The sequence below is a fragment of the Micropterus salmoides genome, unplaced genomic scaffold, assembly GCF_014851395.1.
Source record: "Micropterus salmoides isolate LMB-PRFRI ecotype aquatic unplaced genomic scaffold, ASM1485139v1 Ms_hic_scaffold_8, whole genome shotgun sequence".
Taxonomy (NCBI): domain Eukaryota; kingdom Metazoa; phylum Chordata; class Actinopteri; order Centrarchiformes; family Centrarchidae; genus Micropterus; species Micropterus salmoides.
Window position 1 is genome coordinate 3,622,607 of NW_024044570.1, and position 18,825 is coordinate 3,641,431.

An 18,825-nucleotide genomic window follows, 5' to 3' on the forward strand; every position below is an offset into this window, starting at 1 on the left:
GGTTCCCAGCGAGCTGAGGTAATACCAAAAGGTGAGATTAAAACACTACAGACTGCTGATTGGTCAGAGAGAATCGACAACAAATCCGTTTGGAAGTAACCTAGCTAGCAGCTGGTGTGCAGCTAGCCTTGCGGTGTTCACAGCTGAGCTGCTGCTAACGTTAGCTCAGTTTGTTTTTACTTTAGTTCGTTAACGACTCCACTGATAAAAGCAGATCTTGATTTGAAATTTTCCTCAGCATGTCTTTATGACTAGTTTAATTTAATTCAGCCCATTTGGGCGTTGTGCATGACAGAATCTTTAACGCCCGGCCTGTTCCACTTAGTAGACTGTAAATGACTGGACCAGGGTCGTGTGAGTCCCATATGGTCTAGCGGTTAGGATTCCTGGTTTTCACCCAGGCGCCCGGGTTCAACTCCCGGTATGGGAATGGACATTTAGCCAGCATGGATTAGTAGAGAGATCAGTGTGCACCGTGTTTGTGCTCCTCAAGAAAAGATGTGTGTGTGCTGCGTTCTCAGCGTTGGTGTTTGCAATAACAGACACCTGAATGTTTCTGTCTGAGTCCACTTCATCTCAAACAACCATGGCCGACCACTTCCACATCGAGTCCCAGTAGGATTTCTTGTTTTGACCCAGACGGCCTCGGTTCAATTCCCAGTCAAGAAATAGACATTTAGCCAGATTTGTCGAGAGATCAGTCTGATCCAATCCCCTTTTTCCACTGGATGGTACCAGCTCGACTCACCTTTGCTGGTTTTCTGTTGGGCAAATCAGGTACCCGGGACTTTTTTTGGTATGACCTCTTTCGAGGTTCTCAGCTCAGCACGTGAGTCCCATATGGTCTAGCAGTTAGGATTTCTGGTTTTCACCCAGGTGGCCCGGGTTCAACTCCCGGTATGGGAAAAGATATTTAGCCAGCATGGACTTGCAAAGCGATCAGTCTCATCCAATACCCCATTAGACGGTACCCACTCTACTCCCCTTTTTTGGTTTTCCAGTAGGCAAATCTGGTGCCTGGTACGTTTTTTGGTATGACCTCCGTCGAGGTTCCCAGCGAGCTGAGGTAATACCAAAAGGTGAGATTAAAACACTACAGACTGCTGATTGGTCAGAGAGAATCGACAACAAATCCGTTTGGAAGTAACCTAGCTAGCAGCTGGTGTGCAGCTAGCCTTGCGGTGTTCACAGCTGAGCTGCTGCTAACGTTAGCTCAGTTTGTTTTTACTTTAGTTCGTTAACGACTCCACTGATAAAAGCAGATCTTGATTTGAAATTTTCCTCAGCATGTCTTTATGACTAGTTTAATTTAATTCAGCCCATTTGGGCGTTGTGCATGACAGAATCTTTAACGCCCGGCCTGTTCCACTTAGTAGACTGTAAATGACTGGACCGGGGTCGTGTGAGTCCCATATGGTCTAGCGGTTAGGATTCCTGGTTCTCACCCAGGCGGCCCGGGTTCAACTCCCGGTATGGGAATGGACATTTAGCCAGCATGGATTAGTAGAGAGATCAGTGTGCGCCGTGTTTGTGCTCCTCAAGAAAAGATGTGTGTGCTGCGTTTTCAGCGTTGGTGTTTGCGATAACAGACACCTGAATGTTTCTGTCTGAGTCCACTACATCTCAAACAACCATGGCCGACCACTTCCACATCGAGTCCCAGTAGGATTTCTTGTTTTGACCCAGACGGCCTCGGTTCAACTCCCAGTCAAGAAATAGACATTTAGCCAGATTTGTCGAGAGATCAGTCTGATCCAATCCCCCTTTTTCCACTGGATGGTACCAGCTCGACTCACCTTTGCTGGTTTTCTGTTGGGCAAATCAGGTACCCGGGACTTTTTTTGGTATGACCTCTTTCGAGGTTCTCAGCTCAGCACGTGAGTCCCATATGGTCTAGCGGTTAGGATTCCTGGTTTTAGATGGTACCCACTCTACTCCCCTTTTTTGGTTTTCCAGTAGGCAAATCTGGTGCCTGGTACGTTTTTTGGTATGACCTCCGTCGAGGTTCCCAGCGAGCTGAGGTAATACCAAAAGGTGAGATTAAAACACTACAGACTGCTGATTGGTCAGAGAGAATCGACAACAAATCCGTTTGGAAGTAACCTAGCTAGCAGCTGGTGTGCAGCTAGCCTTGCGGTGTTCACAGCTGAGCTGCTGCTAACGTTAGCTCAGTTTGTTTTTACTTTAGTTCGTTAACGACTCCACTGATAAAAGCAGATCTTGATTTGAAATTTTCCTCAGCATGTCTTTATGACTAGTTTAATTTAATTCAGCCCATTTGGGCGTTGTGCATGACAGAATCTTTAACGCCCGGCCTGTTCCACTTAGTAGACTGTAAATGACTGGACCGGGGTCGTGTGAGTCCCATATGGTCTAGCGTTTAGGATTCCTGGTTTTCCAGGACCCGGCCCGGGTTCAACTCCCGGTATGGGAATGGACATTTAGCCAGCATGGATTAGTAGAGAGATCAGTGTGCTCCTCAAGAAAAGATGTGTGTGTGCTGCGTTCTCAGCGTTGGTGTTTGCAATAACAGACACCTGAATGTTTCTGTCTGAGTCCACTTCATCTCAAACAACCATGGCCGACCACTTCCACATCGAGTCCCAGTAGGATTTCTTGTTTTGACCCAGACGGCCTCGGTTCAACTCCCAGTCAAGAAATAGACATTTAGCCAGATTTGTCGAGAGATCAGTCTGATCCAATCCCCCTTTTTCCACTGGATGGTACCAGCTCGACTCACCTTTGCTGGTTTTCTGTTGGGCAAATCAGGTACCCGGGACTTTTTTTGGTATGACCTCTTTCGAGGTTGTCAGTTCGGCATGTGAGTCCCATATGGTCTAGCGGTTAGGATTTCTGGTTTTCACCCAGGTGGCCCGGGTTCAACTCCCAGTATGGGAAAAGATATTTAGCCAGCATGGACTTGCAAAGCGATCAGTCTCATCCAATACCCCATTAGACGGTACCCACTCTACTCCCCTTTTTTGGTTTTCCAGTAGGCAAATCTGGTGCCTGGTACGTTTTTTGGTATGACCTCCGTCGAGGTTCCCAGCGAGCTGAGGTAATACCAAAAGGTGAGATTAAAACACTACAGACTGCTGATTGGTCAGAGAGAATCGACAACAAATCCGTTTGGAAGTAACCTAGCTAGCAGCTGGTGTGCAGCTAGCCTTGCGGTGTTCACAGCTGAGCTGCTGCTAACGTTAGCTCAGTTTGTTTTTACTTTAGTTCGTTAACGACTCCACTGATAAAAGCAGATCTTGATTTGAAATTTTCCTCAGCATGTCTTTATGACTAGTTTAATTTAATTCAGCCCATTTGGGCGTTGTGCATGACAGAATCTTTAACGCCCGGCCTGTTCCACTTAGTAGACTGTAAATGACTGGACCGGGGTCGTGTGAGTCCCATATGGTCTAGCGGTTAGGATTCCTGGTTCTCACCCAGGCGGCCCGGGTTCAACTCCCGGTATGGGAATGGACATTTAGCCAGCATGGATTAGTAGAGAGATCAGTGTGCGCCGTGTTTGTGCTCCTCAAGAAAAGATGTGTGTGTGCTGCGTTTTCAGCGTTGGTGTTTGCGATAACAGACACCTGAATGTTTCTGTCTGAGTCCACTACATCTCAAACAACCATGGCCGACCACTTCCACATCGAGTCCCAGTAGGATTTCTTGTTTTGACCCAGACGGCCTCGGTTCAACTCCCAGTCAAGAAATAGACATTTAGCCAGATTTGTCGAGAGATCAGTCTGATCCAATCCCCCTTTTTCCACTGGATGGTACCAGCTCGACTCACCTTTGCTGGTTTTCTGTTGGGCAAATCAGGTACCCGGGACTTTTTTTGGTATGACCTCTTTCGAGGTTCTCAGCTCAGCACGTGAGTCCCATATGGTCTAGCGGTTAGGATTCCTGGTTTTAGATGGTACCCACTCTACTCCCCTTTTTGGTTTTCCAGTAGGCAAATCTGGTGCCTGGTACGTTTTTTGGTATGACCTCCGTCGAGGTTCCCAGCGAGCTGAGGTAATACCAAAAGGTGAGATTAAAACACTACAGACTGCTGATTGGTCAGAGAGAATCGACAACAAATCCGTTTGGAAGTAACCTAGCTAGCAGCTGGTGTGCAGCTAGCCTTGCGGTGTTCACAGCTGAGCTGCTGCTAACGTTAGCTCAGTTTGTTTTTACTTTAGTTCGTTAACGACTCCACTGATAAAAGCAGATCTTGATTTGAAATTTTCCTCAGCATGTCTTTATGACTAGTTTAATTTAATTCAGCCCATTTGGGCGTTGTGCATGACAGAATCTTTAACGCCCGGCCTGTTCCACTTAGTAGACTGTAAATGACTGGACCGGGGTCGTGTGAGTCCCATATGGTCTAGCGGTTAGGATTCCTGGTTTCCAGGCCCGGCCCGGGTTCAACTCCCGGTATGGGAATGGACATTTAGCCAGCATGGATTAGTAGAGAGATCAGTGTGCTCCTCAAGAAAAGATGTGTGTGTGCTGCGTTCTCAGCGTTGGTGTTTGCAATAACAGACACCTGAATGTTTCTGTCTGAGTCCACTTCATCTCAAACAACCATGGCCGACCACTTCCACATCGAGTCCCAGTAGGATTTCTTGTTTTGACCCAGACGGCCTCGGTTCAACTCCCAGTCAAGAAATAGACATTTAGCCAGATTTGTCGAGAGATCAGTCTGATCCAATCCCCCTTTTTCCACTGGATGGTACCAGCTCGACTCACCTTTGCTGGTTTTCTGTTGGGCAAATCAGGTACCCGGGACTTTTTTTGGTATGACCTCTTTCGAGGTTGTCAGCTCGGCACGTGAGTCCCATATGGTCTAGCGGTTAGGATTTCTGGTTTTCACCCAGGTGGCCCGGGTTCAACTCCCGGTATGGGAAAAGATATTTAGCCAGCATGGACTTGCAAAGCGATCAGTCTCATCCAATACCCCATTAGACGGTACCCACTCTACTCCCCTTTTTTGGTTTTCCAGTAGGCAAATCTGGTGCCTGGTACGTTTTTTGGTATGACCTCCGTCGAGGTTCCCAGCGAGCTGAGGTAATACCAAAAGGTGAGATTAAAACACTACAGACTGCTGATTGGTCAGAGAGAATCGACAACAAATCCGTTTGGAAGTAACCTAGCTAGCAGCTGGTGTGCAGCTAGCCTTGCGGTGTTCACAGCTGAGCTGCTGCTAACGTTAGCTCAGTTTGTTTTTACTTTAGTTCGTTAACGACTCCACTGATAAAAGCAGATCTTGATTTGAAATTTTCCTCAGCATGTCTTTATGACTAGTTTAATTTAATTCAGCCCATTTGGGCGTTGTGCATGACAGAATCTTTAACGCCCGGCCTGTTCCACTTAGTAGACTGTAAATGACTGGACCGGGGTCGTGTGAGTCCCATATGGTCTAGCGGTTAGGATTCCTGGTTCTCACCCAGGCGGCCCGGGTTCAACTCCCGGTATGGGAATGGACATTTAGCCAGCATGGATTAGTAGAGAGATCAGTGTGCACCGTGTTTGTGCTCCTCAAGAAAAGATGTGTGTGTGCTGCGTTCTCAGCGTTGGTGTTTGCAATAACAGACACCTGAATGTTTCTGTCTGAGTCCACTTCATCTCAAACAACCATGGCCGACCACTTCCACATCGAGTCCCAGTAGGATTTCTTGTTTTGACCCAGACGGCCTCGGTTCAACTCCCAGTCAAGAAATAGACATTTAGCCAGATTTGTCGAGAGATCAGTCTGATCCAATCCCCCTTTTTCCACTGGATGGTACCAGCTCGACTCACCTTTGCTGGTTTTCTGTTGGGCAAATCAGGTACCCGGGACTTTTTTTGGTATGACCTCTTTCGAGGTTCTCAGCTCAGCACGTGAGTCCCATATGGTCTAGCGGTTAGGATTCCTGGTTTTAGATGGTACCCACTCTACTCCCCTTTTTTGGTTTTCCAGTAGGCAAATCTGGTGCCTGGTACGTTTTTTGGTATGACCTCCGTCGAGGTTCCCAGCGAGCTGAGGTAATACCAAAAGGTGAGATTAAAACACTACAGACTGCTGATTGGTCAGAGAGAATCGACAACAAATCCGTTTGGAAGTAACCTAGCTAGCAGCTGGTGTGCAGCTAGCCTTGCGGTGTTCACAGCTGAGCTGCTGCTAACGTTAGCTCAGTTTGTTTTTACTTTAGTTCGTTAACGACTCCACTGATAAAAGCAGATCTTGATTTGAAATTTTCCTCAGCATGTCTTTATGACTAGTTTAATTTAATTCAGCCCATTTGGGCGTTGTGCATGACAGAATCTTTAACGCCCGGCCTGTTCCACTTAGTAGACTGTAAATGACTGGACCGGGGTCGTGTGAGTCCCATATGGTCTAGCGGTTAGGATTCCTGGTTTCACCCAGGCGGCCCGGGTTCAACTCCCGGTATGGGAATGGACATTTAGCCAGCATGGATTAGTAGAGAGATCAGTGTGCACCGTGTTTGTGCTCCTCAAGAAAAGATGTGTGTGTGCTGCGTTCTCAGCGTTGGTGTTTGCAATAACAGACACCTGAATGTTTCTGTCTGAGTCCACTTCATCTCAAACAACCATGGCCGACCACTTCCACATCGAGTCCCAGTAGGATTTCTTGTTTTGACCCAGACGGCCTCGGTTCAACTCCCAGTCAAGAAATAGACATTTAGCCAGATTTGTCGAGAGATCAGTCTGACCCAATCCCCCTTTTTCCACTGGATGGTACCAGCTCGACTCACCTTTGCTGGTTTTCTGTTGGGCAAATCAGGTACCCGGGACTTTTTTTGGTATGACCTCTTTCGAGGTTGTCAGCTCAGCACGTGAGTCCCATATGGTCTAGCGGTTAGGATTTCTGGTTTTCACCCAGGTGGCCCGGGTTCAACTCCCGGTATGGGAAAAGATATTTAGCCAGCATGGACTTGCAAAGCGATCAGTCTCATCCAATACCCCATTAGACGGTACCCACTCTACTCCCCTTTTTTGGTTTTCCAGTAGGCAAATCTGGTGCCTGGTACGTTTTTTGGTATGACCTCCGTCGAGGTTCCCAGCGAGCTGAGGTAATACCAAAAGGTGAGATTAAAACACTACAGACTGCTGATTGGTCAGAGAGAATCGACAACAAATCCGTTTGGAAGTAACCTAGCTAGCAGCTGGTGTGCAGCTAGCCTTGCGGTGTTCACAGCTGAGCTGCTGCTAACGTTAGCTCAGTTTGTTTTTACTTTAGTTCGTTAACGACTCCACTGATAAAAGCAGATCTTGATTTGAAATTTTCCTCAGCATGTCTTTATGACTAGTTTAATTTAATTCAGCCCATTTGGGCGTTGTGCATGACAGAATCTTTAACGCCCGGCCTGTTCCACTTAGTAGACTGTAAATGACTGGACCGGGGTCGTGTGAGTCCCATATGGTCTAGCGGTTAGGATTCCTGGTTCTCACCCAGGCGGCCCGGGTTCAACTCCCGGTATGGGAATGGACATTTAGCCAGCATGGATTAGTAGAGAGATCAGTGTGCACCGTGTTTGTGCTCCTCAAGAAAAGATGTGTGTGTGCTGCGTTCTCAGCGTTGGTGTTTGCAATAACAGACACCTGAATGTTTCTGTCTGAGTCCACTTCATCTCAAACAACCATGGCCGACCACTTCCACATCGAGTCCCAGTAGGATTTCTTGTTTTGACCCAGACGGCCTCGGTTCAACTCCCAGTCAAGAAATAGACATTTAGCCAGATTTGTCGAGAGATCAGTCTGACCCAATCCCCCTTTTTCCACTGGATGGTACCAGCTCGACTCACCTTTGCTGGTTTTCTGTTGGGCAAATCAGGTACCCGGGACTTTTTTTGGTATGACCTCTTTCGAGGTTGTCAGCTCAGCACGTGAGTCCCATATGGTCTAGCGGTTAGGATTTCTGGTTTTCACCCAGGTGGCCCGGGTTCAACTCCCGGTATGGGAAAAGATATTTAGCCAGCATGGACTTGCAAAGCGATCAGTCTCATCCAATACCCCATTAGACGGTACCCACTCTACTCCCCTTTTTTGGTTTTCCAGTAGGCAAATCTGGTGCCTGGTACGTTTTTTGGTATGACCTCCGTCGAGGTTCCCAGCGAGCTGAGGTAATACCAAAAGGTGAGATTAAAACACTACAGACTGCTGATTGGTCAGAGAGAATCGACAACAAATCCGTTTGGAAGTAACCTAGCTAGCAGCTGGTGTGCAGCTAGCCTTGCGGTGTTCACAGCTGAGCTGCTGCTAACGTTAGCTCAGTTTGTTTTTACTTTAGTTCGTTAACGACTCCACTGATAAAAGCAGATCTTGATTTGAAATTTTCCTCAGCATGTCTTTATGACTAGTTTAATTTAATTCAGCCCATTTGGGCGTTGTGCATGACAGAATCTTTAACGCCCGGCCTGTTCCACTTAGTAGACTGTAAATGACTGGACCGGGTCGTGTGAGTCCCATATGGTCTAGCGGTTAGGATTCCTGGTTCTCACCCAGGCGGCCCGGGTTCAACTCCCGGTATGGGAATGGACATTTAGCCAGCATGGATTAGTAGAGAGATCAGTGTGCACCGTGTTTGTGCTCCTCAAGAAAAGATGTGTGTGCTGCGTTCTCAGCGTTGGTGTTTGCAATAACAGACACCTGAATGTTTCTGTCTGAGTCCACTTCATCTCAAACAACCATGGCCGACCACTTCCACATCGAGTCCCAGTAGGATTTCTTGTTTTGACCCAGACGGCCTCGGTTCAACTCCCAGTCAAGAAATAGACATTTAGCCAGATTTGTCGAGAGATCAGTCTGACCCAATCCCCCTTTTTCCACTGGATGGTACCAGCTCGACTCACCTTTGCTGGTTTTCTGTTGGGCAAATCAGGTACCCGGGACTTTTTTTGGTATGACCTCTTTCGAGGTTCTCAGCTCAGCACGTGAGTCCCATATGGTCTAGCGGTTAGGATTCCTGGTTTTAGATGGTACCCACTCTACTCCCCTTTTTTGGTTTTCCAGTAGGCAAATCTGGTGCCTGATACGTTTTTTGGTATGACCTCCGTCGAGGTTCCCAGCGAGCTGAGGTAATACCAAAAGGTGAGATTAAAACACTGCAGACTGCTGATTGGTCAGAGAGAATCGACAACAAATCCGTTTGGAAGTAACCTAGCTAGCAGCTGGTGTGCAGCTAGCCTTGCGGTGTTCACAGCTGAGCTGCTGCTAACGTTAGCTCAGTTTGTTTTTACTTTAGTTCGTTAACGACTCCACTGATAAAAGCAGATCTTGATTTGAAATTTTCCTCAGCATGTCTTTATGACTAGTTTAATTTAATTCAGCCCATTTGGGCGTTGTGCATGACAGAATCTTTAACGCCCGGCCTGTTCCACTTAGTAGACTGTAAATGACTGGACCGGGGTCGTGTGAGTCCCATATGGTCTAGCGGTTAGGATTCCTGGTTTCACCCAGGCGGCCCGGGTTCAACTCCCGGTATGGGAATGGACATTTAGCCAGCATGGATTAGTAGAGAGATCAGTGTGCACCGTGTTTGTGCTCCTCAAGAAAAGATGTGTGTGTGCGTTCTCAGCGTTGGTGTTTGCAATAACAGACACCTGAATGTTTCTGTCTGAGTCCACTTCATCTCAAACAACCATGGCCGACCACTTCCACATCGAGTCCCAGTAGGATTTCTTGTTTTGACCCAGACGGCCTCGGTTCAACTCCCAGTCAAGAAATAGACATTTAGCCAGATTTGTCGAGAGATCAGTCTGACCCAATCCCCCTTTTTCCACTGGATGGTACCAGCTCGACTCACCTTTGCTGGTTTTCTGTTGGGCAAATCAGGTACCCGGGACTTTTTTTGGTATGACCTCTTTCGAGGTTGTCAGCTGGACACGTGAGTCCCATATGGTCTAGCGGTTAGGATTTCTGGTTTTCACCCAGGTGCGAGCCCAAAAGGGTTCAACTCCCTGATTGGTATGGGAAAAGATATTTAGCCAGCATGGACTTGCAAAGCGATCAGTCTCATCCAATACCCATATGGTCTAGCGGTTAGACGGTACCCACTCTACTCCCCTTTTTTGGTTTTCCAGTAGGCAAATCTGGTGCCTGATACGTTTTTTGGTATGACCTCCGTCGAGGTTCCCAGCGAGCTGAGGTAATACCAAAAGGTGAGATTAAAACACTACAGACTGCTGATTGGTCAGAGAGAATCGACAACAAATCCGTTTGGAAGTAACCTAGCTAGCAGCTGGTGTGCAGCTAGCCTTGCGGTGTTCACAGCTGAGCTGCTGCTAACGTTAGCTCAGTTTGTTTTTACTTTAGTTCGTTAACGACTCCACTGATAAAAGCAGATCTTGATTTGAAATTTTCCTCAGCATGTCTTTATGACTAGTTTAATTTAATTCAGCCCATTTGGGCGTTGTGCATGACAGAATCTTTAACGCCCGGCCTGTTCCACTTAGTAGACTGTAAATGACTGGACCGGGGTCGTGTGAGTCCCATATGGTCTAGCGGTTAGGATTCCTGGTTCTCACCCAGGCGGCCCGGGTTCAACTCCCGGTATGGGAATGGACATTTAGCCAGCATGGATTAGTAGAGAGATCAGTGTGCACCGTGTTTGTGCTCCTCAAGAAAAGATGTGTGTGTGCTGCGTTCTCAGCGTTGGTGTTTGCAATAACAGACACCTGAATGTTTCTGTCTGAGTCCACTTCATCTCAAACAACCATGGCCGACCACTTCCACATCGAGTCCCAGTAGGATTTCTTGTTTTGACCCAGACGGCCTCGGTTCAACTCCCAGTCAAGAAATAGACATTTAGCCAGATTTGTCGAGAGATCAGTCTGACCCAATCCCCCTTTTTCCACTGGATGGTACCAGCTCGACTCACCTTTGCTGGTTTTCTGTTGGGCAAATCAGGTACCCGGGACTTTTTTTGGTATGACCTCTTTCGAGGTTGTCAGCTCGGCACGTGAGTCCCATATGGTCTAGCGGTTAGGATTTCTGGTTTTCACCCAGGTGGCCCGGGTTCAACTCCCGGTATGGGAAAAGATATTTAGCCAGCATGGACTTGCAAAGCGATCAGTCTCATCCAATACCCCATTAGACGGTACCCACTCTACTCCCCTTTTTTGGTTTTCCAGTAGGCAAATCTGGTGCCTGGTACGTTTTTTGGTATGACCTCCGTCGAGGTTCCCAGCGAGCTGAGGTAATACCAAAAGGTGAGATTAAAACACTACAGACTGCTGATTGGTCAGAGAGAATCGACAACAAATCCGTTTGGAAGTAACCTAGCTAGCAGCTGGTGTGCAGCTAGCCTTGCGGTGTTCACAGCTGAGCTGCTGCTAACGTTAGCTCAGTTTGTTTTTACTTTAGTTCGTTAACGACTCCACTGATAAAAGCAGATCTTGATTTGAAATTTTCCTCAGCATGTCTTTATGACTAGTTTAATTTAATTCAGCCCATTTGGGCGTTGTGCATGACAGAATCTTTAACGCCCGGCCTGTTCCACTTAGTAGACTGTAAATGACTGGACCGGGGTCGTGTGAGTCCCATATGGTCTAGCGGTTAGGATTCCTGGTTTTCACCCAGGCGGCCCGGGTTCAACTCCCGGTATGGGAATGGACATTTAGCCAACATGGATTAGTAGAGAGATCAGTGTGCACCGTGTTTGTGCTCCTCAAGAAAAGATGTGTGTGTACTGCGTTCTCAGCGTTGGTGTTTGCAATAACAGACACCTGAATGTTTCTGTCTGATTCCACTTCATCTCAAACAACCATGGCCGACCACTTCCACATCGAGTCCCAGTAGGATTTCTTGTTTTGACCCAGACGGCTTCGGTTCAACTCCCAGTCAAGAAATAGACATTTAGCCAGATTTGTCGAGAGATCAGTCTGACCCAATCCCCCTTTTTCCACTGGATGGTACCAGCTCGACTTACCTTTGCTGGTTTTCTGTTGGGCAAATCAGGTACCCGGGACTTTTTTTGGTATGACCTCTTTCGAGGTTCTCAGCTCAGCACGTGAGTCCCATATGGTCTAGCGGTTAGGATTCCTGGTTTTAGATGGTACCCACTCTACTCCCCTTTTTTGGTTTTCCAGTAGGCAAATCTGGTGCCTGGTACGTTTTTTGGTATGACCTCCGTCGAGGTTCCCAGCGAGCTGAGGTAATACCAAAAGGTGAGATTAAAACACTACAGACTGCTGATTGGTCAGAGAGAATCGACAACAAATCCGTTTGGAAGTAACCTAGCTAGCAGCTGGTGTGCAGCTAGCCTTGCGGTGTTCACAGCTGAGCTGCTGCTAACGTTAGCTCAGTTTGTTTTTACTTTAGTTCGTTAACGACTCCACTGACAAAAGCAGATCTTGATTTGAAATTTTCCTCAGCATGTCTTTATGACTAGTTTAATTTAATTCAGCCCATTTGGGCGTTGTGCATGACAGAATCTTTAACGCCCGGCCTGTTCCACTTAGTAGACTGTAAATGACTGGACCGGGGTCGTGTGAGTCCCATATGGTCTAGCGGTTAGGATTCCTGGTTTTCACCCAGGCGGCCCGGGTTCAACTCCCGGTATGGGAATGGACATTTAGCCAGCATGGATTAGTAGAGAGATCAGTGTGCACCGTGTTTGTGCTCCTCCAGAAAAGATGTGTGTGTGCTGCGTTCTCAGCGTTGGTGTTTGCAATAACAGACACCTGAATGTTTCTGTCTGAGTCCACTTCATCTCAAACAACCATGGCCGACCACTTCCACATCGAGTCCCAGTAGGATTTCTTGTTTTGACCCAGACGGCCTCGGTTCAACTCCCAGTCAAGAAATAGACATTTAGCCAGATTTGTCGAGAGATCAGTCTGACCCAATCCCCCTTTTTCCACTGGATGGTACCAGCTTGACTCACCTTTGCTGGTTTTCTGTTGGGCAAATCAGGTACCCGGGACTTTTTTTGGTATGACCTCTTTCGAGGTTGGGAAAAGATATTTAGCCAGCATGGACTTGCAAAGCGATCAGTCTCATCCAATACCCCATTAGACGGTACCCACTCTACTCCCCTTGTTTGGTTTTCCAGTAGGCAAATCTGGTGCCTGATACGTTTTTTGGTATGACCTCCGTCGAGGTTCCCAGCGAGCTGAGGTAATACCAAAAGGTGAGATTAAAACACTACAGACTGCTGATTGGTCAGAGAGAATCGACAACAAATCCGTTTGGAAGTAACCTAGCTAGCAGCTGGTGTGCAGCTAGCCTTGCGGTGTTCACAGCTGAGCTGCTGCTAACGTTAGCTCAGTTTGTTTTTACTTTAGTTCGTTAACGACTCCACTGATAAAAGCAGATCTTGATTTGAAATTTTCCTCAGCATGTCTTTATGACTAGTTTAATTTAATTCAGCCCATTTGGGCGTTGTGCATGACAGAATCTTTAACGCCCGGCCTGTTCCACTTAGTAGACTGTAAATGACTGGACCGGGGTCGTGTGAGTCCCATATGGTCTAGCGGTTAGGATTCCTGGTTCTCACCCAGGCGGCCCGGGTTCAACTCCCGGTATGGGAATGGACATTTAGCCAACATGGATTAGTAGAGAGATCAGTGTGCACCGTGTTTGTGCTCCTCAAGAAAAGATGTGCGTGTGCTGCGTTCTCAGCGTTGGTGTTTGCAATAACAGACACCTGAATGTTTCTGTCTGAGTCCACTTCATCTCAAACAACCATGTCCGACCACTTCCACATCGAGTCCCAGTAGGATTTCTTGTTTTGACCCAGACGGCCTCGGTTCAACTCCCAGTCAAGAAATAGACATTTAGCCAGATTTGTCGAGAGATCAGTCTGACCCAATCCCCCTTTTTCCACTGGATGGTACCAGCTTGACTCACCTTTGCTGGTTTTCTGTTGGGCAAATCAGGTACCCGGGACTTTTTTTGGTATGACCTCTTTCGAGGTTGTCAGCTCGGCACGTGAGTCCCATATGGTCTAGCGGTTAGGATTTCTGGTTTTCACCCAGGTGGCCCGGGTTCAACTCCCGGTATGGGAAAAGATATTTAGCCAGCATGGACTTGCAAAGCGATCAGTCTCATCCAATACCCCATTAGACGGTACCCACTCTACTCCCCTTTTTTGGTTTTCCAGTAGGCAAATCTGGTGCCTGGTACGTTTTTTGGTATGACCTCCGTCGAGGTTCCCAGCGAGCTGAGGTAATACCAAAAGGTGAGATTAAAACACTACAGACTGCTGATTGGTCAGAGAGAATCGACAACAAATCCGTTTGGAAGTAACCTAGCAACCTAGTAATCCACTGGATGGTACCAGCTCGACTTACCTTTGCTGGTTTTCTGTTGGGCAAATAAGGTATCCGGGACTTTTTTTGGTATGACCTCTTTCGAGGTTCTATGCTCAGCAAGTGAGTCCCATATGGTCTAGCGGTTAGGATTTCTGGTTTTAGATGGTACCCACTCTACTCCCCTTGTTTGGTTTTCCAGTAGGCAAATCTGGTGCCTGATACGTTTTTTGGTATGACCTCCGTCGAGGTTCCCAGCGAGCTGAGGTAATACCAAAAGGTGAGATTAAAACACTGCAGACTGCTGATTGGTCAGAGAGAATCGACAACAAATCCGTTTGGAAGTAACCTAGCTAGCAGCTGGTGTGCAGCTAGCCTTGCGGTGTTCACAGCTGAGCTGCTGCTAACGTTAGCTCAGTTTGTTTTACTTTAGTTCGTTAACGACTCCACTGATAAAAGCAGATCTTGATTTGAAATTTTCCTCAGCATGTCTTTATGACTAGTTTAATTTAATTCAGCCCATTTGGGCGTTGTGCATGACAGAATCTTTAACGCCCGGCCTGTTCCACTTAGTAGACTGTAAATGACTGGACCGGGGTCGTTTGAGTCCCATATGGTCTAGCGGTTAGGATTCCTGGTTCTCACCCAGGCGGCCCGGGTTCAACTCCCGGTATGGGAATGGACATTTAGCCAACATGGATTAGTAGAGAGATCAGTGTGCACCGTGTTTGTGCTCCTCAAGAAAAGATGTGCGTGTGCTGCGTTCTCAGCGTTGGTGTTTGCAATAACAGACACCTGAATGTTTCTGTCTGAGTCCACTTCATCTCAAACAACCATGTCCGACCACTTCCACATCGAGTCCCAGTAGGATTTCTTGTTTTGACCCAGACGGCCTCGGTTCAACTCCCAGTCAAGAAATAGACATTTAGCCAGATTTGTCGAGAGATCAGTCTGACCCAATCCCCCTTTTTCCACTGGATGGTACCAGCTTGACTCACCTTTGCTGGTTTTCTGTTGGGCAAATCAGGTACCCGGGACTTTTTTTGGTATGACCTCTTTCGAGGTTGTCAGCTCGGCACGTGAGTCCCATATGGTCTAGCGGTTAGGATTTCTGGTTTTCACCCAGGTGGCCCGGGTTCAACTCCCGGTATGGGAAAAGATATTTAGCCAGCATGGACTTGCAAAGCGATCAGTCTCATCCAATACCCCATTAGACGGTACCCACTCTACTCCCCTTTTTTGGTTTTCCAGTAGGCAAATCTGGTGCCTGGTACGTTTTTTGGTATGACCTCCGTCGAGGTTCCCAGCGAGCTGAGGTAATACCAAAAGGTGAGATTAAAACACTACAGACTGCTGATTGGTCAGAGAGAATCGACAACAAATCCGTTTGGAAGTAACCTAGCAACCTAGTAATCCACTGGATGGTACCAGCTCGACTTACCTTTGCTGGTTTTCTGTTGGGCAAATAAGGTATCCGGGACTTTTTTTGGTATGACCTCTTTCGAGGTTCTATGCTCAGCAAGTGAGTCCCATATGGTCTAGCGGTTAGGATTTCTGGTTTTAGATGGTACCCACTCTACTCCCCTTGTTTGGTTTTCCAGTAGGCAAATCTGGTGCCTGATACGTTTTTTGGTATGACCTCCGTCGAGGTTCCCAGCGAGCTGAGGTAATACCAAAAGGTGAGATTAAAACACTGCAGACTGCTGATTGGTCAGAGAGAATCGACAACAAATCCGTTTGGAAGTAACCTAGCTAGCAGCTGGTGTGCAGCTAGCCTTGCGGTGTTCACAGCTGAGCTGCTGCTAACGTTAGCTCAGTTTGTTTTTACTTTAGTTCGTTAACGACTCCACTGATAAAAGCAGATCTTGATTTGAAATTTTCCTCAGCATGTCTTTATGACTAGTTTAATTTAATTCAGCCCATTTGGGCGTTGTGCATGACAGAATCTTTAACGCCCGGCCTGTTCCACTTAGTAGACTGTAAATGACTGGACCGGGGTCGTTTGAGTCCCATATGGTCTAGCGGTTAGGATTCCTGGTTCTCACCCAGGCGGCCCGGGTTCAACTCCCGGTATGGGAATGGACATTTAGCCAACATGGATTAGTAGAGAGATCAGTGTGCACCGTGTTTGTGCTCCTCAAGAAAAGATGTGCGTGTGCTGCGTTCTCAGCGTTGGTGTTTGCAATAACAGACACCTGAATGTTTCTGTCTGAGTCCACTTCATCTCAAACAACCATGGCCGACCACTTCCACATCGAGTCCCAGTAGGATTTCTTGTTTTGACCCAGACGGCCTCGGTTCAACTCCCAGTCAAGAAATAGACATTTAGCCAGATTTGTCGAGAGATCAGTCTGACCCAATCCCCCTTTTTCCACTGGATGGTACCAGCTCGACTCACCTTTGCTGGTTTTCTGTTGGGCAAATCAGGTACCCGGGACTTTTTTTGGTATGACCTCTTTCGAGGTTGTCAGCTCGGCACGTGAGTCCCATATGGTCTAGCGGTTAGGATTTCTGGTTTTCACCCAGGTGGCCCGGGTTCAACTCCCGGTATGGGAAAAGATATTTAGCCAGCATGGACTTGCAAAGCGATCAGTCTCATCCAATACCCCATTAGACGGTACCCACTCTACTCCCCTTTTTTGGTTTTCCAGTAGGCAAATCTGGTGCCTGGTACGTTTTTTGGTATGACCTCCGTCGAGGTTCCCAGCGAGCTGAGGTAATACCAAAAGGTGAGATTAAAACACTACAGACTGCTGATTGGTCAGAGAGAATCGACAACAAATCCGTTTGGAAGTAACCTAGCAACCTAGTAATCCACTGGATGGTACCAGCTCGACTTACCTTTGCTGGTTTTCTGTTGGGCAAATAAGGTATCCGGGACTTTTTTTGGTATGACCTCTTTCGAGGTTCTATGCTCAGCAAGTGAGTCCCATATGGTCTAGCGGTTAGGATTTCTGGTTTTAGATGGTACCCACTCTACTCCCCTTGTTTGGTTTTCCAGTAGGCAAATCTGGTGCCTGATACGTTTTTTGGTATGACCTCCGTCGAGGTTCCCAGCGAGCTGAGGTAATACCAAAAGGTGAGATTAAAACACTACAGACTGCTGATTGGTCAGAGAGAATCGACAACAAATCCGTTTGGAAGTAACCTAGCTAGCAGCTGGTGTGCAGCTAGCCTTGCGGTGTTCACAGCTGAGCTGCTGCTAACGTTAGCTCAGTTTGTTTTTACTTTAGTTCGTTAACGACTCCACTGATAAAAGCAGATCTTGATTTGAAATTTTCCTCAGCATGTCTTTATGACTAGTTTAATTTAATTCAGCCCATTTGGGCGTTGTGCATGACAGAATCTTTAACGCCCGGCCTGTTCCACTTAGTAGACTGTAAATGACTGGACCGGGGTCGTTTGAGTCCCATATGGTCTAGCGGTTAGGATTCCTGGTTCTCACCCAGGCGGCCCGGGTTCAACTCCCGGTATGGGAATGGACATTTAGCCAACATGGATTAGTAGAGAGATCAGTGTGCACCGTGTTTGTGCTCCTCAAGAAAAGATGTGTGTGTGCTGCGTTCTCAGCGTTGGTGTTTGCAATAACAGACACCTGAATGTTTCTGTCTGAGTCCACTTCATCTCAAACAACCATGGCCGACCACTTCCACATCGAGTCCCAGTAGGATTTCTTGTTTTGACCCAGACGGCCTCGGTTCAACTCCCAGTCAAGAAATAGACATTTAGCCAGATTTGTCGAGAGATCAGTCTGACCCAATCCCCCTTTTTCCACTGGATGGTACCAGCTCGACTCACCTTTGCTGGTTTTCTGTTGGGCAAATCAGGTACCCGGGACTTTTTTTGGTATGACCTCTTTCGAGGTTGTCAGCTCGGCACGTGAGTCCCATATGGTCTAGCGGTTAGGATTTCTGGTTTTCACCCAGGTGGCCCGGGTTCAACTCCCGGTATGGGAAAAGATATTTAGCCAGCATGGACTTGCAAAGCGATCAGTCTCATCCAATACCCCATTAGACGGTACCCACTCTACTCCCCTTTTTTGGTTTTCCAGTAGGCAAATCTGGTGCCTGGTACGTTTTTTGGTATGACCTCCGTCGAGGTTCCCAGCGAGCTGAGGTAATACCAAAAGGTGAGATTAAAACACTACAGACTGCTGATTGGTCAGAGAGAATCGACAACAAATCCGTTTGGAAGTAACCTAGCTAGCAGCTGGTGTGCAGCTAGCCTTGCGGTGTTCACAGCTGAGCTGCTGCTAACGTTAGCTCAGTTTGTTTTTACTTTAGTTCGTTAACGACTCCACTGATAAAAGCAGATCTTGATTTGAAATTTTCCTCAGCATGTCTTTATGACTAGTTTAATTTAATTCAGCCCATTTGGGCGTTGTGCATGACAGAATCTTTAACGCCCGGCCTGTTCCACTTAGTAGACTGTAAATGACTGGATCGGGGTCGTGTGAGTCCCATATGGTCTAGCGGTTAGGATTCCTGGTTCTCACCCAGGCGGCCCGGGTTCAACTCCCGGTATGGGAATGGACATTTAGCCAGCATGGATTAGTAGAGAGATCAGTGTGCACCGTGTTTGTGCTCCTCAA

General features: G+C 47.4%; 1 protein-coding gene and 24 non-coding genes across 25 annotated transcripts in view; all 25 read left to right on the forward strand.

The window, feature by feature from the left end:
* The window catches only part of sall1b (spalt-like transcription factor 1b), a 50,818-nt gene that overhangs the window by 6,626 nt on the left and 25,367 nt on the right, over positions 1-18,825 (forward strand). The gene's annotated exons all lie outside the window — the stretch shown is intronic.
* trnae-uuc lies at positions 360-430 on the forward strand. Its single transcript has one exon. It is a non-coding gene; the product is annotated as a tRNA-Glu (tRNA).
* Positions 835-906, forward strand: trnae-uuc. The gene has a single exon. It is a non-coding gene; the product is annotated as a tRNA-Glu (tRNA).
* On the forward strand, positions 1,408-1,479 carry trnae-cuc. The gene has a single exon. It is a non-coding gene; the product is annotated as a tRNA-Glu (tRNA).
* On the forward strand, positions 2,827-2,898 carry trnae-uuc. Its single transcript has one exon. It is a non-coding gene; the product is annotated as a tRNA-Glu (tRNA).
* On the forward strand, positions 3,400-3,471 carry trnae-cuc. The gene has a single exon. It is a non-coding gene; the product is annotated as a tRNA-Glu (tRNA).
* On the forward strand, positions 4,818-4,889 carry trnae-uuc. The gene has a single exon. It is a non-coding gene; the product is annotated as a tRNA-Glu (tRNA).
* On the forward strand, positions 5,391-5,462 carry trnae-cuc. The gene has a single exon. It is a non-coding gene; the product is annotated as a tRNA-Glu (tRNA).
* Positions 6,824-6,895, forward strand: trnae-uuc. The gene has a single exon. It is a non-coding gene; the product is annotated as a tRNA-Glu (tRNA).
* trnae-cuc lies at positions 7,397-7,468 on the forward strand. Its single transcript has one exon. It is a non-coding gene; the product is annotated as a tRNA-Glu (tRNA).
* Positions 7,874-7,945, forward strand: trnae-uuc. The gene has a single exon. It is a non-coding gene; the product is annotated as a tRNA-Glu (tRNA).
* trnae-cuc lies at positions 8,446-8,517 on the forward strand. The gene has a single exon. It is a non-coding gene; the product is annotated as a tRNA-Glu (tRNA).
* trnae-cuc lies at positions 10,471-10,542 on the forward strand. The gene has a single exon. It is a non-coding gene; the product is annotated as a tRNA-Glu (tRNA).
* On the forward strand, positions 10,948-11,019 carry trnae-uuc. The gene has a single exon. It is a non-coding gene; the product is annotated as a tRNA-Glu (tRNA).
* trnae-uuc lies at positions 11,521-11,592 on the forward strand. Its single transcript has one exon. It is a non-coding gene; the product is annotated as a tRNA-Glu (tRNA).
* On the forward strand, positions 12,478-12,549 carry trnae-uuc. The gene has a single exon. It is a non-coding gene; the product is annotated as a tRNA-Glu (tRNA).
* On the forward strand, positions 13,443-13,514 carry trnae-cuc. The gene has a single exon. It is a non-coding gene; the product is annotated as a tRNA-Glu (tRNA).
* Positions 13,920-13,991, forward strand: trnae-uuc. The gene has a single exon. It is a non-coding gene; the product is annotated as a tRNA-Glu (tRNA).
* trnae-cuc lies at positions 14,842-14,913 on the forward strand. Its single transcript has one exon. It is a non-coding gene; the product is annotated as a tRNA-Glu (tRNA).
* Positions 15,319-15,390, forward strand: trnae-uuc. The gene has a single exon. It is a non-coding gene; the product is annotated as a tRNA-Glu (tRNA).
* On the forward strand, positions 16,242-16,313 carry trnae-cuc. Its single transcript has one exon. It is a non-coding gene; the product is annotated as a tRNA-Glu (tRNA).
* trnae-uuc lies at positions 16,719-16,790 on the forward strand. Its single transcript has one exon. It is a non-coding gene; the product is annotated as a tRNA-Glu (tRNA).
* Positions 17,642-17,713, forward strand: trnae-cuc. The gene has a single exon. It is a non-coding gene; the product is annotated as a tRNA-Glu (tRNA).
* On the forward strand, positions 18,119-18,190 carry trnae-uuc. Its single transcript has one exon. It is a non-coding gene; the product is annotated as a tRNA-Glu (tRNA).
* trnae-cuc lies at positions 18,692-18,763 on the forward strand. Its single transcript has one exon. It is a non-coding gene; the product is annotated as a tRNA-Glu (tRNA).